Consider the following 20,273-nt stretch of genomic DNA (forward strand, 5'->3'; position numbering starts at 1 on the left):
AACTAATTTTATAGCTATATTTCTGCTTCTCTCTGCCATGAATGAGATGTTTTCATCTTTCCTTAAAAAGCTTTCTCTTGATCCAACTATCCCAAAAACTTATAATACCTTAAAAAATTCTATATTTCTCCTGTTTCACAATCAATCTCCAAGAAAAAAAAGTTTTCTATACTTAATACCTACATCGTCTCATCTCCTACTCATTTCTCACTCATCTTAAGATCGATATCAAGACTAAACATTCAACTGAAACTGTTCTAAATAAAATTAACAATGGCATCCTAATTGACAAATTTGATAACTTTTTCTCACTTTTTATACTGCTTTCCTTCTCTGCCATATTTAACATTCTTGATTATCCCTGCCTCATAGAAAATTTCCTCTTCCTCTATTTTAATTACTCTGCTCTCTCCTAGTTATTCTCCCTTTTGGCTACATGTTCTCAGTATCCTCTGTTGGGTAAATATCCACATCTTACCTCTTTTGTATGGGCACATCCTAGAGATCTGTCTTGGGCCCTCCTCTCCTCTCTCATCTCTCACTTTTTTATGGTCCAATACAATTCTATATGTTTAATTACCACCTTTATACTGATTACTTGCATATGTACACATATACATATGTGTATATATATACTCATGTACATGTGTGTTTACATACATAAAGAGATAGACATGTGTGTATACACATGTATTTATACATATATGTATTGTGTGTATACACACACATACATGTAAATATGTGTATTCTGAAAAGATAGGCCATCTTTAACTGATGCCCCACAGACTCCATAAACTTAATATATCTCAAAATAAACTCATCATCTTGCCTTCTAAGCTATATCTTCTTTTTAATTGTTCTATTTCTGCCAGGATCACCACCATTTTCCCTAATTTCATTGGCCGGTAGGCAAGTGGAAAGTATCTCAGTATCAACCTTGGCTCTTTCCTCTCACTCATCTTTCATATCCAAATATTTTCTAATATTTATTTTACCTTTTATAATGTCTTTTATCTCTCATATGTTTAAGAATTCCCCCTTTATCCATCATTTTGAAAAGTATTTGATCTTTTTCTATTCTTATTTTTTATGTCTTAGCTTTTTTATATGCAATCCATGTGCCAACTTTGTACTCAGTGAGGCATGTGACATAAGATGTTGACATAAACCTACTTTGTGCCAAACTGCTTTCAATTTTCATGTTTTTTTTAATTAAGCAGGAAGTCTTTCACTCCATTAATTTGTGTTCTTGAGTTTAAATAAATACTAAGAAACTACTTTTTACCATTTCTGTGCCTTGCTTATCTACTCTGTTCCACTGTTTTTCCTTCCTATTTTTAGTAAATATCAAATAGTTTTGATGATTACTCACTCAATCAATCTAATAAGCACTATCAACTTTTTTTTTTTTTTTAGCACCTGGCTGAGGAACTGAGAAAAGGTCAGTTTGGCTAATCTGTATTGGGAAAGGGATTTATACATATTATATTAGAGACATATTGTGATGGGCTTTGAAAGAAAAACATAAGAGTTTATACTTTATTCAAGATATAATAGGGAGTCAATGGATTTTATTAAGCAAGGGAGTGATATGATCAGATCGTCTGTTTCACTAAGGAAAATCCCTTTGGTAACTTTTTGAAAAAATGAGTTGACGCTGGAAAGAGACTTGAGGCAGGGAGATAAATTAGTAGACTTTTCAGTGGTATAGGTAAGGGTTAATTGGGACTCAATCTAACAATGTACCTGTATGATAGACAGAAGGCATCATGTGTGAGAGATATTGTAGAGCTACAAACAGCAAAATTGGTAACTGGATGGATATGTGGGGAAACAGAGTAAGGAGTTGAGGATGATGCTGTTGTTAAAACCTGAGAGGTTGGAAGAATGGTACTTTAACAGAAATAGATGTATTTGGAATGGTTTGGGGTAAAATGTAATCAGTTATGTCTCAGTTATTTTGAATTAGAGTTGACTCTGAGATATTTAGTTTGAAGGGCAATTGATGATGTTGTAGAGTTCAGGAGAGAAACAGGCTCAATAAATTGATCATGGAGTCATCTAAATAGGAATAATAACTAAACTGAGGAAAGTTGATGATAACTAAATATTGAGAGAGAAAATGGAATCCAAGAAAGAGCCTTTGGGTATACCTAAAAATAGGAGTTGTGATGTGAATGATAATTTCTCAAAGGTAATTAAGAAGTGATATGTAAGAGAACCAAGAATGAGAATAGCATCATGGAGATCCAAAAGATCTTTAACTGGAGAAAATTGTTAGCAGAGGTCAGAAAGGATGAAAACTGACAAAAGACCTTGCCATCTCAACTTCTACATATGACATTGTTTTTTCCTGAACCCAAGCAAAAAGCTTTACAATATTTAGTAAATGTCATTTTAGTAGATTTGCCTAAAAAATCTATTCATGATATTTTAAAATTCTGAGTCAGCCATCCACTGTTAGCTCTTCCTCTCAGCTTTGTGTTATTAGCAAATTTGACAATGATGCCATCTTAAGAAAACTCCAAGGTTTGCAATCTTAGTAACTGGAAGGATAATGGTAGCATTGCAGAATGTTGGGAGAATAAGTCAGTCAAGAAACATTTGTTATACACCTACTGTTTATTGTGCACTGTGCTATGCACTGAGGATACTAGAAAAGGCAAGAGACAGTTCCTGTCTCCAAGGAGCTTATGACTATTGGGGAAGTTAACAAGCAAAACATATGTACAATCAATATACAAAATAAATATGAAATAATTATAAGAGGTAAGACTCTACAATTAAGAGGGCTAGAGAAAGGATTCATGTAGAGGATGGAAAGAAGAGGGCAGTTCTGGGGGAAAATATGAGTAGTTCAATTTTGGACATGTTAAGATTGGAATTGCAAAAACAATCCAGGTAGAAAAGTCAACTAGGCACCTGAAAGTTCCAGTCTGGGTTTACATATTAAGCACAAGTGAATAATAAATCCTTGCTGAATAAACAAATCATCAAAAGATTCAACAGAATTTGATAAACCTACGCAAGGGTCAAAAATCAACCACAAAATTCAGAATAATTTCAAATACTTTGAATTTAAGCATGAAACCATTAAAATTGAAACTGGATTCAACCAAAATTGAGTTAATTATTTACATCTACATTAAAAATGGTGATTTGAGTGACTATATTGTTTTTTTTTCTCAAATGGTTTTAGAATTTTGAAGATCAAATTTCTAGTATAGCTTTAATCCCAAAGAGCCACATTTTTTGAGAATTACACTTAATAAAGATGTTTTCATAACATGAAGAAGGTAGAGAACATTTTTTAATTAATAAGTCTTATAAATAGAATATATTCTTGAAGAAACAAATGAATGAAATAGAAAGATAATAGCAATGAGTATTCAGAAACTTGGGCTCCAATCTTTATTCTTCTACTAACTATATCCAAGATCTTCTACAAAACATATAGCCTCTCCATTTCTCAGTTTCATTATTTGTGATAGAAAAGGTTTAGATTAGATGATGTGTAATATATCTATCAATTGTAATATTCTCTTTTCTATTACATTATGTTCCATTTATACACTGACTAAAATGGCATTGCACTGTGTTCTATTTGCTAATCTTGATTATTTCCCCTCAGCCAGATTTGCCAGAATTGTGACAGCTGAAATCTAACAGAAATCCCTCACAGATTCAATGGAAGATGAGACAGTCTTGAACCTAGCTATTATCCTATTTAAACAACCCACCCTGTAGAATTTAAGTGGTCACAATTATAGCTGCTTGCAGCATGACAAGTGTTTGGGAAATAGAATCAAGCCCAGTAATTGGGAACATACCTCATTTAGAATCCAACTTGGCTACTTGAGAGGAAGCACCCAGGAGAGGCAAGCAGAAGCTCTCCCTGAATTGTTCTCCCCAAAACTATAATTCTGGATAGTTTTGATCAAAGTGGGACAATTAGAGAGCAAGAGGTAAAACAGAACCATGATTTTTCCCAACTGATTTCTGATTTGTTTGATAATTATCTTGTACAAAAAACAATCTCCAGTCACATAAAGTTAGATTTAAATGGTATAATAATTAATGTTTCCCAAACAATATAATTAAGGATTTTACATAGGGTTTTCATCACAATCCAATTTGATCAGCATTTATTGACTGGGCTCTGTGCTAGGCACTGAGGACAGAGAAAGGAAAGAGACATAATTATATCCTTTTGGGGGGGGCACTACTACAGATAACTAAATATATAAAATGTGCAAAGTATTACAGAAAAGTTATGCCTAAGTAACCAACTGTCCCCTAAATAATCCACTTAGCAAATGTTTTAAGGCTTCAATATTTATCTGCTTTAGAGAGTATTTTTAATGATGATAAACTTCGCCTGGAGCAACAGAAAGTTAACATGTATGTCACATAGTTAAATGTCAGAAGAGGTTCTTTAAGCCCAATTTACATTTTAAATAATTTGGTTAAAGTACTTTATTTTTCCCAAGTCACTAGAAATTTACACTTAACTGGCCTAAAATCACACACAGATAGGCTTCTTCAAGAGTCTGCTAATGGAGAAAGTGGAATGATGATCCCATTTAATTAGCATTTTGAATGCTAATTCAAACCACAAATGATGGTTTTATCATTCTTCTCTGTTACCCCAATATTCCCCGTTCCCTTCTCTGCTTGATGAAATCCCTATTAGCTTGATTTTTTTTTTCTTTATGAAGGATAGCTTCTGACACATGTGTATGTCTCTGTGTGTGTGTCTGCGTATCCTCGATTTTTTTTCCTTGCAACAAAATGGAGAAAGCCTATTGTGCTTAATGAAGTGATTTCAATGAAAGACATGCACAGACTTGTAAGAAGTGTGTTCTACAAAAAGTTAGAGAATTTGACTTAACATTGTTCTATGGGATACTTGTGTAGTACCCTACAGATCAACTTGTGGACACAAACAGAATCAGTTACAAGTTTAAACCACTTTCAGAGGGGTAAAGAAATGTTTCACATTCCTATGTGAAACATTGTTCTATGTGAAAAGCCATATGCCTCAAAATGCTCTTGATTTTAAATGGCAAATATGTAAGAAAAAATACCAATTCCATTCTCTTTGATCCTTAAAAAATCATAGCCACTAATTGACTCTGGAAATTAAGGAGAGAAATAGCTCAAGAACCATGGAAAACTGATTATAAAGCTAATTTCCATTGACACAAGTTTCAATCAATCAAGAAACATTTATCCTGCCAGGAACTGGGATAAGTAAGTTAGATTACTTTACAAAGGTGCAGCAATTCTGGCTCTCAAGGAGTTTATATCATACTAGAAGTATGTAACATGCTTATAAATAATTAAGTGGGACATGTATAAAATGGGGAAGGTTGTTAAGAATTGGAAGAGGCCTCTTGAAGACGTTGGTTAAAATGGACCTTGAAGGGAGATAGGGTTTCCGTGAGGCAGACGGCATGAGGGAGAACATTCTAGGTACAGGCAAAACTATATTCCATTTCCCATCTTCCAAAGCCACCAAGATAGAAGACGGAATAGCAGTACTAGAAACAGCAAATAGGCTAGTTTGATTAAAGCAGAGTGTGTAAGAAGGAATATTATGTTATTAGCCTTGAAAAGCAGGATGGATACAGACAGTCAAAGCATTTAAAGACTCAACTGAGTATTTTGTGTTTTGTCCTAAAGAGAATAGGAAAAAACTGAAGATTCTAGAACAAAGGATTGACATGACCAGAACTACTCTTTTGAGCTCTCAATTGGGATGAATGGAATGGAGATAGGAAAGACTGGTAAGGAAAAACTTTGAAAGACCCAAGAACTCTGATCAAAGCAGTGAACTATGATGACTTCAAAGGATTAATAATGAACCATATCTCCCACTTGGCAGAGAGGTGATATACTTGTGTATATATGTATTTCTAAGCAAAGAAGGATTTTTTTTAATGTGGGGGGAAAGGTCAGTGTCTAATGATAGGTATATCTAAAAAGCATAGATAAAACATTCATAGAAGAAAAGAAGGGGGTGTGGTTAAAATTATATATATATATATAAAATATGTGTATATATATATTTTATATATACATGCACATATACACACATGCATAATACAATACACACATATGGTTGTTCAGTCATTTTCAGTTTTGTCCAATTCTTTGTGACCCCATTTGCAGTTTTCATGGCAAAGGTACTAGAGTCATTTGCCATTTCCTTCTCCAACTCATCTTATAGGTGAAGAATGCATTTTATCATTATGCCATACATTTTTTTTCTGAAATAATTTTTATTTTTATTTTTAATTAATTAATTAATTTTTAGTTTTCAACATTCATTTCCACAAGATTTTGAGTTCTAAATTTTCTCCCCATCTCACCCCTCACTCAACCCCAAGAGGGAAGACATTCTGAATATCCATTCCCCTAATGTACCCTCCTTTCTATCTCCACCCCCATTCTCTTATTCCCTTCCCTTTCTATTTCCCTGTAGGGCAGGATAGATTTCTGTACCCCATTGTCTGTATATCTTATTTTCCAGTTGCGTGTAAAAACAATTTTTAACATTTGTTTTTAAAGCTTTGGGTTCCAAATTTTCTCCCTTCCTCTCTCCCCACTCACCGTCATTGAGATGGCAAGCAACTCAATATAGGTTACACATGTGTTGTCATGCAAAACACTTCAGAGAAGTCATGTTGTGAAAAATTAACCATATTTACCTTCATCCCATCCCACCCCACCCCATTTATTTTATTCTCTCTTTCGACCCTGGCCCCAATCTGAAGTGTTTTCTTCTGATTACTCCTACCCCAATCTACACTCCTTTCCACCCTCTCCACTTATCCCCTTTTCCCCTACTTTCCTGTAGGGTAAGATAGATTTTCATAACCAATTGAATGTGTATGTTATTCCCTCCTTAAGCTAAATCCAATGAGAATAAGATCATTCATTCCCTCTCACCTTCCCCCACTTCCACTACACTTCCACTGTAAAAGCTTTTTGTTGTCTGTTTTATGTGAGATAATTTACCCAATTCTACCTCTCCCTTTCTCCTTCCAGTATAATCCTCTCTCACCCCTTAATTTGATTTTTGAGATATCACCCCTTCTTCAACTCACTCTGTGTCCTCTCTCTCTCTCTCTCTCTCTCTCTCTCTATCTATCTATCTATCTATCTCTCTATCTATCTATCTATCTATCTATCTATCTATCTATCTATCTATCTATCTATCTATTTATCCATCTATCTATTTATCTATTTTTCCCTCTCCAATTACCCTAATACTGACAAAGGTCTCATGAGTTACAAATATTATCTTTCCATGAAGGAATGTAAGTAGTTCAATTTTAATAAGTCCCTTATGATTCATCTTTCCTGTTTACCTTTTCATGATTCCCTTAAGTCTTGTATTTGAAAGTCACATTTTCTATTCAGCTCTGGTCTTTTCATCAAGAATGCATGAAAGTTCTCTATTTCACTGAATGTCCATTTTTCCCCTGAAGGATTATACTCAGTTTTGCTAGATAGGTGATTCTTGGTTGTAATCCTATCCCCTTTGGAACATCATATTTCAAGCTCTCTGATCCCTTAATGTAGAAACTGCTAAATCTTGTGTTATCCTGATTGTGTTTCCACAATACTTCAATTGCTTCTTTCTGGCTGCTTGCAATATTTTCTCCTTGATCTGGGAACTCTGGATTTTGGCTATAATCTTCCTAGGAGTTTTCTTTTGGGGATCTCTTTCAGGAGATGATCAGTGGATTCTTTCCATTTCTACTTTACCTTTGGTTCTAGAATATCAGAACAGATTTTCTTGATAATTTCTTTCTTTCTTTTTTTTTTTAAGGCAATTGGGGTTAAGTGACTTGCCCAAGGTCACACTGCCAGCAAGTGTCAAGCGTTTGATCTGAGGCCAGATTTGAAGTCAGGTCCTCCTGACTTCAAGGCCGGTGCTCCATCCACTGTGGCAGCTAGCTGTCCCTCCACTGCACCACCTAGCTGCCCCTCCACTGCACCACCTAGCTGCCCCAATAATTGCTTGAAAGATGATGTCTGGAATCTTTTTTTGATCATAGCTTTCAAGTAGTCCAATTTTTTTTTTTTAGTGAAAGACAAGGTTTATTAGAACATCTGCCATATTGGACAGACTCTTAAGGAGTCTGAACACTAGTGAGCTATTGACTAGATTATAAGAATCTGAGCCATGGCTAAATTATAAGAATCTAAGCCTAGTCCAATAATTTTTAAATTCTATCTTCTGGATCTATTTTCCAGGTCAATTGTTTTTGCAATGAGATATTTCACATTGCCTTTTATTCTTTTCATTCTTTGGTTTTGCTTTACAATTTCTTGATTTCTCATAATGTCATTAGCTTCCATTTGCTGCATTCTAATTTTTAAGGAAGTATTTTCTTCAGTGAGCTTCCTTTTCCATTTGGCCAATTCTGCTTTTGAAGACATTCTTCTCCTCATTGGCTTTTTGGACCTGTTTTGCCATTTGGGTTAGACTTTTTTTTAAGGTGTTATTTTCTTCAGTATTTTGGGGGATCTCCTTTAGCAAGCTGTTGACTTGTTTTTTTATGATTTTCTTGCATCATTCTCATTTCTCTTTCCAGTTTCCCTTCTACTTCCCTTACTTGCTTTTCAAAATCCTTTTGAGCTCTTCCATGGCCTGGGACTGATTCATATTTTTCTTGGGGGCTTTGGATGTTGGAGCTTTGACTTTGTTGGATTCTTCTGGTTGTATGTTTTGATCTTCTTTGTCAGCAAAGAAATATTTTTTTTGCACTGTTTGCTCAATTACTTGACTTTTAAGCTCTTTGTTAAGATAAGGGTCTACTTCCAATCTGGAAAATGTACTGTCCCAAGTTTTGGTGTTTTCTGCAACTGTTTTCAGAGATACTTTTAGGGACCTGTAAATTTCCAGTTCTTCCAAGGTGGTGTGATCAAAGGTGAGGTGTTTACTCCTTTCTTGTCCTGTGCTCTGATCTATGAGTGACCAGAAGCACTCTTTTCTGCCTTGGAACTGTGAGGAGGATTTTCTCTCCACCACTACCATGAACTCCACCACGTCAGCACTCCTCCTCACCCTAGGACCGCCACTCGGAACTGTGACTCAGATCCAAGCACAGAAAGAGCAATAGAATCCTCCCTCAGCACCAGCAAAGAGATCCCTGCAATCTCCCTCTGATAAGTTGTTCAATCCTCCCTCAGTCTGTGGACCAAGAGCCCCAAAAATAGCTACCACCCTGGGGCTGTGCCAGGACTGGGGCCAGATCAAGCTCCTCTCTCGCTGAGATCCAATAGAACTTTCCTAGTGACCTTCTAAGTTGTCTTTGGTGTTTGTGGGTTGAGAAGTCTTCAAGCCACCACAATTTTCTCTTATTCAGTCCCCTGAGGCCTGCTCCAGGTTCACTGAGACCTGGTCTTTCCCTTCATGGCCCACACTGAACTTGCTCCCCTCCCATCCTGGTGCAACAGAGTTTTCCAATAAACCATCCAGGTTGTCTTAGGCTGGAAATTTGTTTCTCTCTGTCTTTTATGGGTTCTGCTGCTCTAGAAGTTGTTTAGAGCCATTTTTTACAAGTATTTGGAGGGGTTTGGGGAACAGCTCAAGAAAGTCACTGCTTTTACTCTGCCATCTTGGCTCTGCCCCCTAGAAAATCTGTCATACTTCTTAACAGTACAATACACTTACATGTGTGTGAAGTTCTGTAAAGTCACAATCTCCCTGTTCCTCAGCACCCTCATTTTTAAATCATGGAGTTAGCATTAATCGTGCCTAAAATATTTTCATTTATTAAATTATCATATTGCAAAATATGTTTTATTAATGATTTGTATTTGACATAAAAGAGCAAAACTTCCTCACTTGCATGCATAGATGCTTTGAGAATAATTTATTGTTGTTCAGTAGCTTCTATTGTATCCAACACTTTGTGATAACTTTTTTGGATTTTCTTGGCAAAGATACTGGAATAATTTGCCATTTCCTTCTCCAGTAAATTAAGGCAAACAGTGGTTAAATGATTTGCCTAAGGTCACACAGCTAGTAAGCGTCTGAGGCCAGATTTGCACTCAGTAAGAAGAGTCTTTCTGTCTCCTGGCCAGACACTCTATCCACTGAGCCACCTACCTTCCCTAGACTAATTTGGGCCCTATCAAAATTGCAGACACATAAACATTTAATCACATTGACATTTTAATGTAATATACTTATTATTTCATTATGGTTTTAAACTGTCCAATCACTTTGTAATAGTTCAATCAGTAGTTTTTTGATCTATAAGAGAATGATAAAGATTATCATTTAAAAAGATGCCCAATATGAATGTCATCCAATCTGCCAGGTTCTGGTTCCCCTAAACATGTGAGTTAACTCTTAAAAGGTACTTGGGCAGCAGACAAGGGAACAGGTACATAGAGTAAGGTTCAGAAAAGATATAATGTTGAAGTGAAGATGTGATTCCCAGCCTAACTTTCAACAAAAGGTTGACCAATCATGAAGCATATCTACAACTAAGGATGGTACTAAAATTTGCCAAAACAAATGAGTTGTCATAGCAAGCTGGAAGCAAATGTTTCTGGTGAAAACATCCTGGGTTAAATTATATAACATTCACCAGCATGTGAAATCAAATTATTAGTTTATCAGGATTATAAAGGTAATCTCTATTTGAACTACAGGGGCTCATTTTATGCAGTTCTAGCCATTTGATTTGTGCCATGTTGACTCACATTTCTTTGTTGCCCTTAATCAAAAAGGATCCATTCCACTTAAAATTACTGTAAGTTAGGTTTTTTTTTTTCTCAGAAATCCTTGTTTCTCAGCAGTCTTCAGAGTAGTTGATTTGTTTGGGGTTTTGTTTCACTGTAGCCTTCAAGTATATTATGTTTAGTTGAAATAGAGCACCCCATTTGTAGTTGCATGATGTCAACTAACCATATAACAGCTTCTTGGGTTCCCTCTGGTTAAACATTCTTCACACATACCCAGCCCTGTCATTGCTTTAACAATGGTCAACTGGCTTTGTTCCCAGAGTCTTTAGAAATTTTTGCCCTGCCTTTTGTTAGGGCACTGTTGATATCAGACCACTGCAAACTTTGTTGACCTTTCAGGTCTGCATTTCTAAAACAATCTTATTACACATAGTGGGCAGATGATGGAGGAACAGCTAAGGAAAATTAAAATGATAGAAACTTTAGCACTGGATTTATAGATTGTGACACTTTCTATATGTGCATGTGTTTAGACAACTGATAACTTAAAATGTAAATATTTAAGGCCTCTATCTTCCCTTTAGTTCCTGTGAACATCACCTATCATGAAAACCACCTATCCCAATTTCTTTTTCAATTTTTGTCTTATTTAATAAACTGTAGGCTGCTACAGTGTTTTGTATTATGTAGGAAAAAAGTTTGTATACTCTTTTCTTTCTTAGCATAGTTAAGAATTGTCATTATCCAGAGGTACTTGGAAGGTCCCCAATCCATACAGCCATCACCTTAGTCTTCAGCAGTTAAAATCCATCCACAAAGTACAATATTCTGCTGGTCTGTTGACATTCTAACTCTTGTGCTGACTGAGATGCTGCCTCTGTGGATCTTGAATCAACAAGCTAGAGCTGTATGTCACAGAGTTCAACAGGCCTCTCGTTAGATCTTTTCAGATAAACTCCATTGCATTCATTCTTGCATATTCATAGGCTTTAATGTATTTTGTATTCCCTTGCCTACTTCTGGAAGATGAAGAAATTCTTTAAAAAGTGGCCCATAACAACCACATCTTAAAAACTGAAATATTCACTGATCTGTGGTTCCTGTTGCAATATCACCAGTGTTGGTGAATAATTCAAATTAGAGTACTTGCCTATATATTCCATTTTTAAAGGGACTTCATTTACTTCTTTCAATGGTTTTCTCTTGTGCCATTCTCACCCTGCATTATTCATGTGCAACCTTGCAAATTGCTTCGAGTTCGAACAGTGCTGATATAAATCACAGGGCCATTTTCTCTGGAGGACTTCAGCCTTAAGCTCCACAGCTTGTTTTAAAATGAAAACTGTGTTCAATTAAGGTGATTTGTTTGCTACAAAAATTGTTAAATATCTCATATTGCCATTTTCAGGAACAGAAGACTGAAGCTGCATTCCAGGATATGGATATTTCTTAGTCATCTTATTTGCCGCTTCATTCACTCTTTGTAGCCTTGTCTCCCACTTTGCAGTGAATTTCTTTACAGATGGGACATAATCCCCTGGTTGAAACTTTTTGATATTTAAACTTGCATTCCTGGAACTGCTTTGCAATTTGACTTTCAGATAGGACTATTGTAAACTGGAATAACTGAGAACTTCCATCCTTTTCATTTCAGTTTTTTAATAAAGACAGAGAAAAGGTAATAGTTTTTTTTCTTTCATAAATGAATGTAAATGCTAGAAACCTTGCCAAAAAACCAGCATGCTCGTTTTGCAAATATATGCAATAAAGTAGCAGTTCAAGAAAAGGTATGGACAGGAACTGAGAATCTACACACAGTGCCTTAATTCCAGTCCCTAACAAATTGGAGATACCCATGCATGCTCAGAGATACCAGCTGCTCTCCAAGTATCCAAAGACTTTTCAAATCCAAATAGTTATCAGAAGCTGAGTGCAGACACCTGGGCATGATATAGAGTACTGCTTTTAAACATGGACAGAACCAGAGAACTAAAAAAGCCTGATTTATTTTTATGGTGTTTTCTCTAGGGCCACCCTGAGCAACATATCATTTTGGTTGTCTCAACAACCACTAATTGACTAGTTTGCCTGGAAACCTAACCTTGATATGACAGAACACAATGGTTTCCACTATAGTGATTTATAAAGTGTTTTATTTGATAAATGTAGTCTCATCATTAAGAGAATGACATTTGGTTCCTTCCCCACATGTTTATTCCTTAAATGTAATCTCCCTCCCCGACAGGTAGATGTGGCCATAAGGTAATTGGAACTTGTTAAAAAAAATGAACAAATGGAGAAACTTTAAATAAACTGGACTTACTTCATCTCCATTTATTAAAAAAAAAGAATCAGAAAAAATTAATCTCAAAGTAGCATAGAGGGGGGGAATGCACTTTACGCAATAGAACAGTTGTTCTGTAGAAAAAATACTTTTAAGAGAAGGTTCTTTTTTAATTGATTGATATAATTTCATTTTAAGCTTCCTTACTGTTTAAAATATTTCAGATATGAATTCTGTTTTCCTGTAAAATTCTAAAGATATAATGTATTCCTATTAGTTGTCAACTTGGAAAAAATAAATATTGCTTTAAAAAATAAAAGGAAATTATACCTGGAATAAACAGATTTTTAATAATATTACTATGTTTCTTTTGCAAGCAAAGATGCAAATTAGAAGATATTTCATTTCTTCATAATCAAAGAAATAGAATCACATATTTTATAGGCAAAATCCATGGGCCAATGCTACCAAATTCTATGCTCCAATGAATTGTGTCTGATTTCGAGGAATTGGTCTAAAAGATTACACTCTCTTTGGTTCATATTGTCTTCATCCAGAGTTTCTTCTGGGAAAATAATCTCATATACTCCTTGTCTATGTCTCCAAAAATGTGGGTAAAAGTAACCCTAGTTCTCTTATATGTGCTTATATATAAGGTAAATATCATTTCATGCCAAAGAAAATGAAGGAGACTGAATCACAGGAATGCTTAAAGTCAGGGGAACTTATTGGGGGTCCATGAACTTAATTTAAAATATAATATATTATACATATATATGTATATAATTATAAATACTATGTATTTATATATATCATATATATTATAAATACTATATGTAATATGATATATTATATATACATATATAGTTGAGATATATAATACATGTCAATTGGTTTCCTTTGTCATCATATGTATTTCATTTTATGCATATAAAAAACCTACCCTGAGAAAGAATCTATAGGCTTTATCAGATTTCCAAAGGAGTCCATAGCACAAAAATAATGAAGAATCCCTAGCTTAAGCAAGAGAAAAAAAATGCATGAATATCTTAAAATAACCTAAAATCAACCAATGCAATTCTCCTCCCTCTCCAGAAGGTGAAACTTTTGCCCAGGGCTTAATGTTCTCCAAGAGGCTGTGTTACCCGATTTATCTTAGGGGCAACTAGCAGAGAAACCCATTCCCCAGAACCTGACAAGGGGCTTTTACAAACCAATCAATCCAAGGTAGAGGGGAGGGGAGGAAGGGAGAAAGAATTCCACTAACTGATGGCTTTAGTATCTCAGTGGGGTGACAGTAGGAATTTTCATGCCTTGGAGAATAAGAAGCTTTTGAAAAGTCTAAAAGTCTGCCTGCCCTCTGAGCTTATTGATTGGAAAGGGAAATTCTTTGATCAACTCCCTATATAAGTTAATGCTACTCATAACAAATTGTAATTGCTAATGTTCATTTATGGTCTGGTGTCTTCTAAACTCCATTATTTGGGCCATTCCAAACCACATTCTTCATTCATTGAAATGAGCCTCTTTTCTAAATCAATGAAAATAAGCATAAAATTTTATCTCTACCATAGAAACAGTAGAAATAAAATGCCAGAATACTCGGTTGATTCCATGTTTAATTGAGATATGTTTCTTATATTTAAAACTCAAATTGTCTTTTGAACATATGCTTATTAAATTCACATACATCCCACCTACTCAGCTTCTGTAATATCTATAGCTACCATTTTCCAGTGTTTTAAATATCAACTGTAACTCCATTTTCTTTTTAGCAGTATATTCTCTGATAATGAGCTGGTGACAGTATCCAAATGATCTCTAATGCTTCCCTTCCAACTGGCTTGGTTATTTTTACACTGTTTCATCCAATCTGATGTGAAGATTCTCTTGAAGCTTTCAGCTTGAAAATACCCTTGAGAAATGTGCCTATTTTTAATGAAGGATATTCTGCTTATAACAAACTCAAGGACAGTAACAGCATTTGGGTAACCACTGCCACTTAACATTAGACCAGTCCATTACCAAACTACCCACTGCATGTATTCATGGATTTCAGGACATTACAACTGATCTTGACTTTAACTTTACTAGGCATTTAGGCAGGGTCAGCCCCAGGCAAAAAGGATGAAGTAGTATATTTTGTCTTTAGCTTTCTCCTTTCTTTCTTATTTTGGATCCACCACTTTTATTCTTGGCATCTAGTATTCTCATACTTATGTCTGGCTTCTGGACAGCTCTCCATGCTCTCTTGTAGGCATTTCATCCTCCTTACTCAAAACTTACCTCTCCTGAAACCCATCCTCGCAGATTTACAGCTTCTCCCCTATTTCATTGCTCAGATAAACAAATACAGGATAAGGTGATAATGAAAGTTATCATTTATTACACTTATACAAGAGAACAGGTGATTTCCAGAGGAAGTTCTTTAGACCTAAAGAGTGGCACTATTTGAGAGAGCCTTGGCTGTCTAGTTGAGGAAACATTTTAATTACAATTTCAGCTTTTTTTTTTTCATGGTCCTTTAGATGAAATTAGTTTTACTTGGCTTCAAGACAGAGTGAAGACCAGTAAGTGGAAAGTGCAGAGAGGAAGACCAATAAAATGTAAGGGAAAATGAAAATAGAAACATAAAAAGTGAAATGAACTAGCTCAGGTGATAAAGTCTTCCCCATCACAAGAGATATCCAAGCAGACACTGTGATGAGTTATCTGGAATGTTGTACAAGGGATTTCAAGTTCTCTCTCATCTCTGAAATTCTATAATTCCATGAACACTATTCTAAAATTATATAAACATTATGCTCAAATCAGTTTTACCATTAGATATTAAATGTATCTCACATATAAGTCTGCTAAAAATGTGTATGTGACACATAGAAGCAAGTTCTAATATCTATGTTGCTTACCACATATTGCTTGCTATAGCCACAAAGGCTATCTCTGACACACGCTAGTTGTGTGGCTTTGGGCAAGTACTTCACTCTCTCATTTCCCAAGAAAATTCCTAAGACAATGAGTTGCGGAAAGAGTGTCAAACTGCTTTGTTAGAGGCAGTTTTTTCCTTAGGAGTTGCCTATGCTGATGAAATCGCAGGTCTATTCTCTACCCCTATTTCTTACTCATTGGGAAATACATCACTTAATTGTAGAATTCTGAGGTTATAAGTTCTGTGACAACTTTACACTTCTGGATAGGTTTTCTGAGGTTGAATTTGGTTGATGACCATAATCTTCAGCAATACTGTACCTTGCCTTTGCAAATTGTATCATAATCTTGTGGGGGCATTTCTTAAACATTATCAGTTACAAGCATGACATCTAGACATGTTTTTTTAATGCTTTAGAATCAGAGAGATTAGAGTGGAATATTGAAGAAGCATGGTACAAGAATTGGACTACTTTTCTTGGAGTCAGGAACACCTGAGTATTAACTGTTGTGAAGGTATGCAAGAAGAATAATTGTCCCTTATGTAGCCTGATTGTTTAGTGAAAGGGTCCACTTCAACAAAGAATCTGGGTTTGCTATAAAAAAAAGCTGTCTTATTAGTAAAGTGAATATTTCTAACTTAAAAGACACATATGGTTTTTAAAATTAAGATAAATGAGGGGGTGGGAAAAAGCTAAGTTAGCAGAGAATGGGCAGCAACTCAGCTGAACTCTCTTAACATTCCCCTTCAAACAACTTTAAAATAATACCTGAAATAAAATTTTGGTATTGCAGATCCAACAAAATGTTGGGGAGAGATATTTTTTTTCCAGCTGAAGACAACTTAGGAGGTAAGCAGAAGTCTGTGACATCAGGTTGGCAGCCAGTCCAGAAAGTAACAGCAGTAGTAGCATGTTCTAGAGTGCACAACACAGAAATGATGAGGGAGTTGGACAACTGCTCAGAAAAAGATTACAGGGGACGCTTTACTGGCATTGGATGCAGTTGGCACTAATTAGCAACTCTATTGCCCATAAGCAATTTTAAGTCACAGTTTCAGGGTAGAGAGGGAGTGCTCACAGTCAGACACAAGGGAACAGGGACCTTGCTCACAGTTTCAGGGTCAAGAGGGACACTAGTATTCATGGCTCTAGGAATCCAGGGCTTCTGTCTAGGTAAAGACAGGAATTCAGACCAGGAGAGCAATAACCACACCTCTCCCAAGATAACACCATCTCTTGGGGCAGCTAGGTGGCGCAGTGGATAGAGCACTGGCCCTGGATTCAGGAGGACCTGAGTTCAAATCCAGCCTCAGACACATAACACTAGCTATGTGACCCTGGGCAAGTCACTTAACCCCATTGCCCAATCAAAAAAAAAATGATAACACCATCTCAGAAAGTGGTAAACTCCTAGAATTAACTTTGAAAACAGCAGCATGAAAAATCCTAAAGCTTAGGACGGCGCCTCCCCACCCCAAAGTGAGTAGAGCCTAACTTTAACATACAGTTCAAAATTAAGAAATAGACTGGAAAATTTAGCAAACAACCACAACAACAGAAACTTGGCCATAAAATGCTACTGTCAGGGAAGAACAAGACATAAACTCAGATGAAGACAACAGTGAGAAAACAGCTAACAGCAAAGCCTCAAAAAGGAAATGTTAATTGTACTTAAGTCCAACAAGAGTTTCTAGAAAAGTTAAATGGTAAGAGTGGTAGAGAAAAAAAAATTGAGAAAATAAATGAGAACAATGCAAGAAAATTATGAAAAGAGAATTAGCAGCTTGATAAAAGAAATACAAAAACATACAGAAGAAAAAAAAACACCTTAAAAATAGATTTGGCCTAATGGTAAAAAAGAAAAGAAAAAAAAATTAAAAAGCACAGAGTTCATTAAAGAAAAGAGCTCCTTAAAAAGCAGAATTATCCAAATGGAGAAAGTACAAAAGCCCACTAAAGAAAATAAATTTTTTTGCCTTTAAAAATATTTTATTTTCAGTTCATAGAACAAAATAAGCATTTCCATAACACAGTACAATTAAAAAAAACATGATTGCACACAAAACTGCAAATCTACCATGTAGAACTTGGTATTCCCTCCAAATATACAACAGTTATCATGCATGAGAAATTACTCATTCAGACTCAGGAGGGATGAAGTTAAAAGCCCAGGTTATTACATAGTTGCAAAACTCAGTGTCCTATTGATTAGGCACCAATGCAATAGATCACTATTTATTTCTAATCCCAGCCACAAAGTCCCTCCTCTGTTTCCTAATTGGCTGAGTACTCCAGATTGTATACTTTCAGGCATGCCTATTACACATCTACTCCTTGACATGTCCTCCTTCCTTCTACATACATTGCATGTTCAAAAAATGGTATCTTAGCCCCACCTAGAGATGGAGAAGTTGATATTCATGAGCCTATTATGCATGCCCACTCTAAGCAAAACTTAACCTTTGTCCTTCTTACTGATTTCTAACCACAAAACAAGATAAGACTGGCTGTATCCCATTTTACTTAGTTACTTTTTTAGTGGTTGTTGCAATTTTATGGAAAGAAACATTTTCATTATATCTCTCACATACAAATTTCTTTTTTTTCTCCTTTTTTCCTGCCCTCCCTAGATGGCTACCATTAGATACACATAAGTATATGTAAGTAAAATTATTCAATGCATACTTATATTTATCACTTCTTTCTCTGGATGCAGTGTCTTTCTTCATGCGTTCTTTATTTTTAATTTCAAAGCTGTTCTTAAAACAATGTTGCTGTTACTGTATACAATGTTCTCTTGCTTCTGCTTACTTTGCTCTTCCATCATTTTGTGCAAGTCTTTCCATGCCTTTTTTTTTTTTAAGGCAATTGGGGTTAAGTGACTTGCCCAGGGTCACACAGCTGGTAAGTGTCAAGTGTTGGTTCTGATGCCGAATTTAAAGTCAGGTCCTCCTGACTTCAGGGCCAGTGCTCTATCCACTGTGCAACCTAGCTGCCCTTTCCCATGCCTTTCTAATATCAGTGAGCTCATCATTTCTCACAGCACAGTAGTACTCCATCACAACCATAAACCACAACTTGTTCAGCCATTCTAATTGATGGGGATCTTTGCAGTTTCCAATTTTTTGCCACCCAAAGAGGGCTGCTATAAATATCCCATTCACATTCAAAGTTATAATGGCCATCTTATTTTTATTCACTGTTTTCTTTCTCAGTCTCTTTTTACCCTATCCCTGTTACTTTATCTTCTCCCCTCACTCTCCCACATCCACTTCACCCACCTCTCCAAGGGTTCTTTTAAAAAAAAAAGTTTAATTAATATTTTTTGGTTTTGTATTGGCTTAATTTCTAAATAATTCCTTCTTTACCCCATCCCCTGTAACAAAAAATAAAAAGTCAGAGGTAAAAATAGTTTAGCAAACACATCAATAGTCTGCCAGTGTATGTAAAATTCCACCTCTACAGTCCCTTACCTCTTCACTCCAGCTTCAGAACTTAACAAAGCATTTGTCTGGTGTGAGGGCTTGCTGGGCCCTTTCAGGGATGCTCATCCATTTCTGGTGTCTACCTTTCACCCAACTCTCACGTGGTTAAGAATTTGATAGAATCTTACTTAACTCCTTGAAGGCAGGATAAGTTTTCTATCTTCTCCCGCTGACCATTTTTTCATCAAAACCCACCCCTTCCATACTTCTGTAGTTCTGTTGAGATTACCATGATCTTCCTAGTTGCTCAGGTTCATAATCTCATAGCCATTCTTTACTTTTCCTTCTTCTTCACTCTCATCCACTGTATAGGTTGATCAGGGAGGACTAGCACTTCTGGTTTGAGGACTTGCTGAGCCCATTTCAGGGCTGCTCATCCACTTTTGGTATCCACCTGCCACCCAACTCTACCCTGTGGCTCCAAGAAGATGTATTGGCCATACCGCAGTAAAACCATCAGACCAGGTTGAGGATAACTGGCAGGCCTCAAACCCATAGCCTGTCTGTGAGTTAGGAGATGTCTACCCCAAGCACATGAAGACTTTTCTCATTGGGAATGGGCAAATGAGAACAATTTGTTCCAACGGCTGCGAAGGTGGTTGAAGCAGGCAGTGTGGAGCACTTAGAGCTTGGTCAGGCACTGAAGACACCAAGTTCATCCATTGCATCCTGGGCCATCGCCAGTCATCCTGACTTTTGTCTTGGCACTTGACTTCTTTGACTCAGGAAAGACTTCTCAGCAATGCAAAGACCTAAGACATCTACAAAGGTCTCATGATGGAAAATGCTATCCACATCCAAAGAAAGAAGTATGGAATTTGAATGCAGATCAGTACCTGCTGTTTGCTGTCAACTGTATGT

This window comes from Vombatus ursinus, unplaced genomic scaffold (genome assembly GCF_900497805.2).
Source record: "Vombatus ursinus unplaced genomic scaffold, bare-nosed wombat genome assembly UNPS02014818.1, whole genome shotgun sequence".
NCBI lineage: Eukaryota > Metazoa > Chordata > Mammalia > Diprotodontia > Vombatidae > Vombatus > Vombatus ursinus.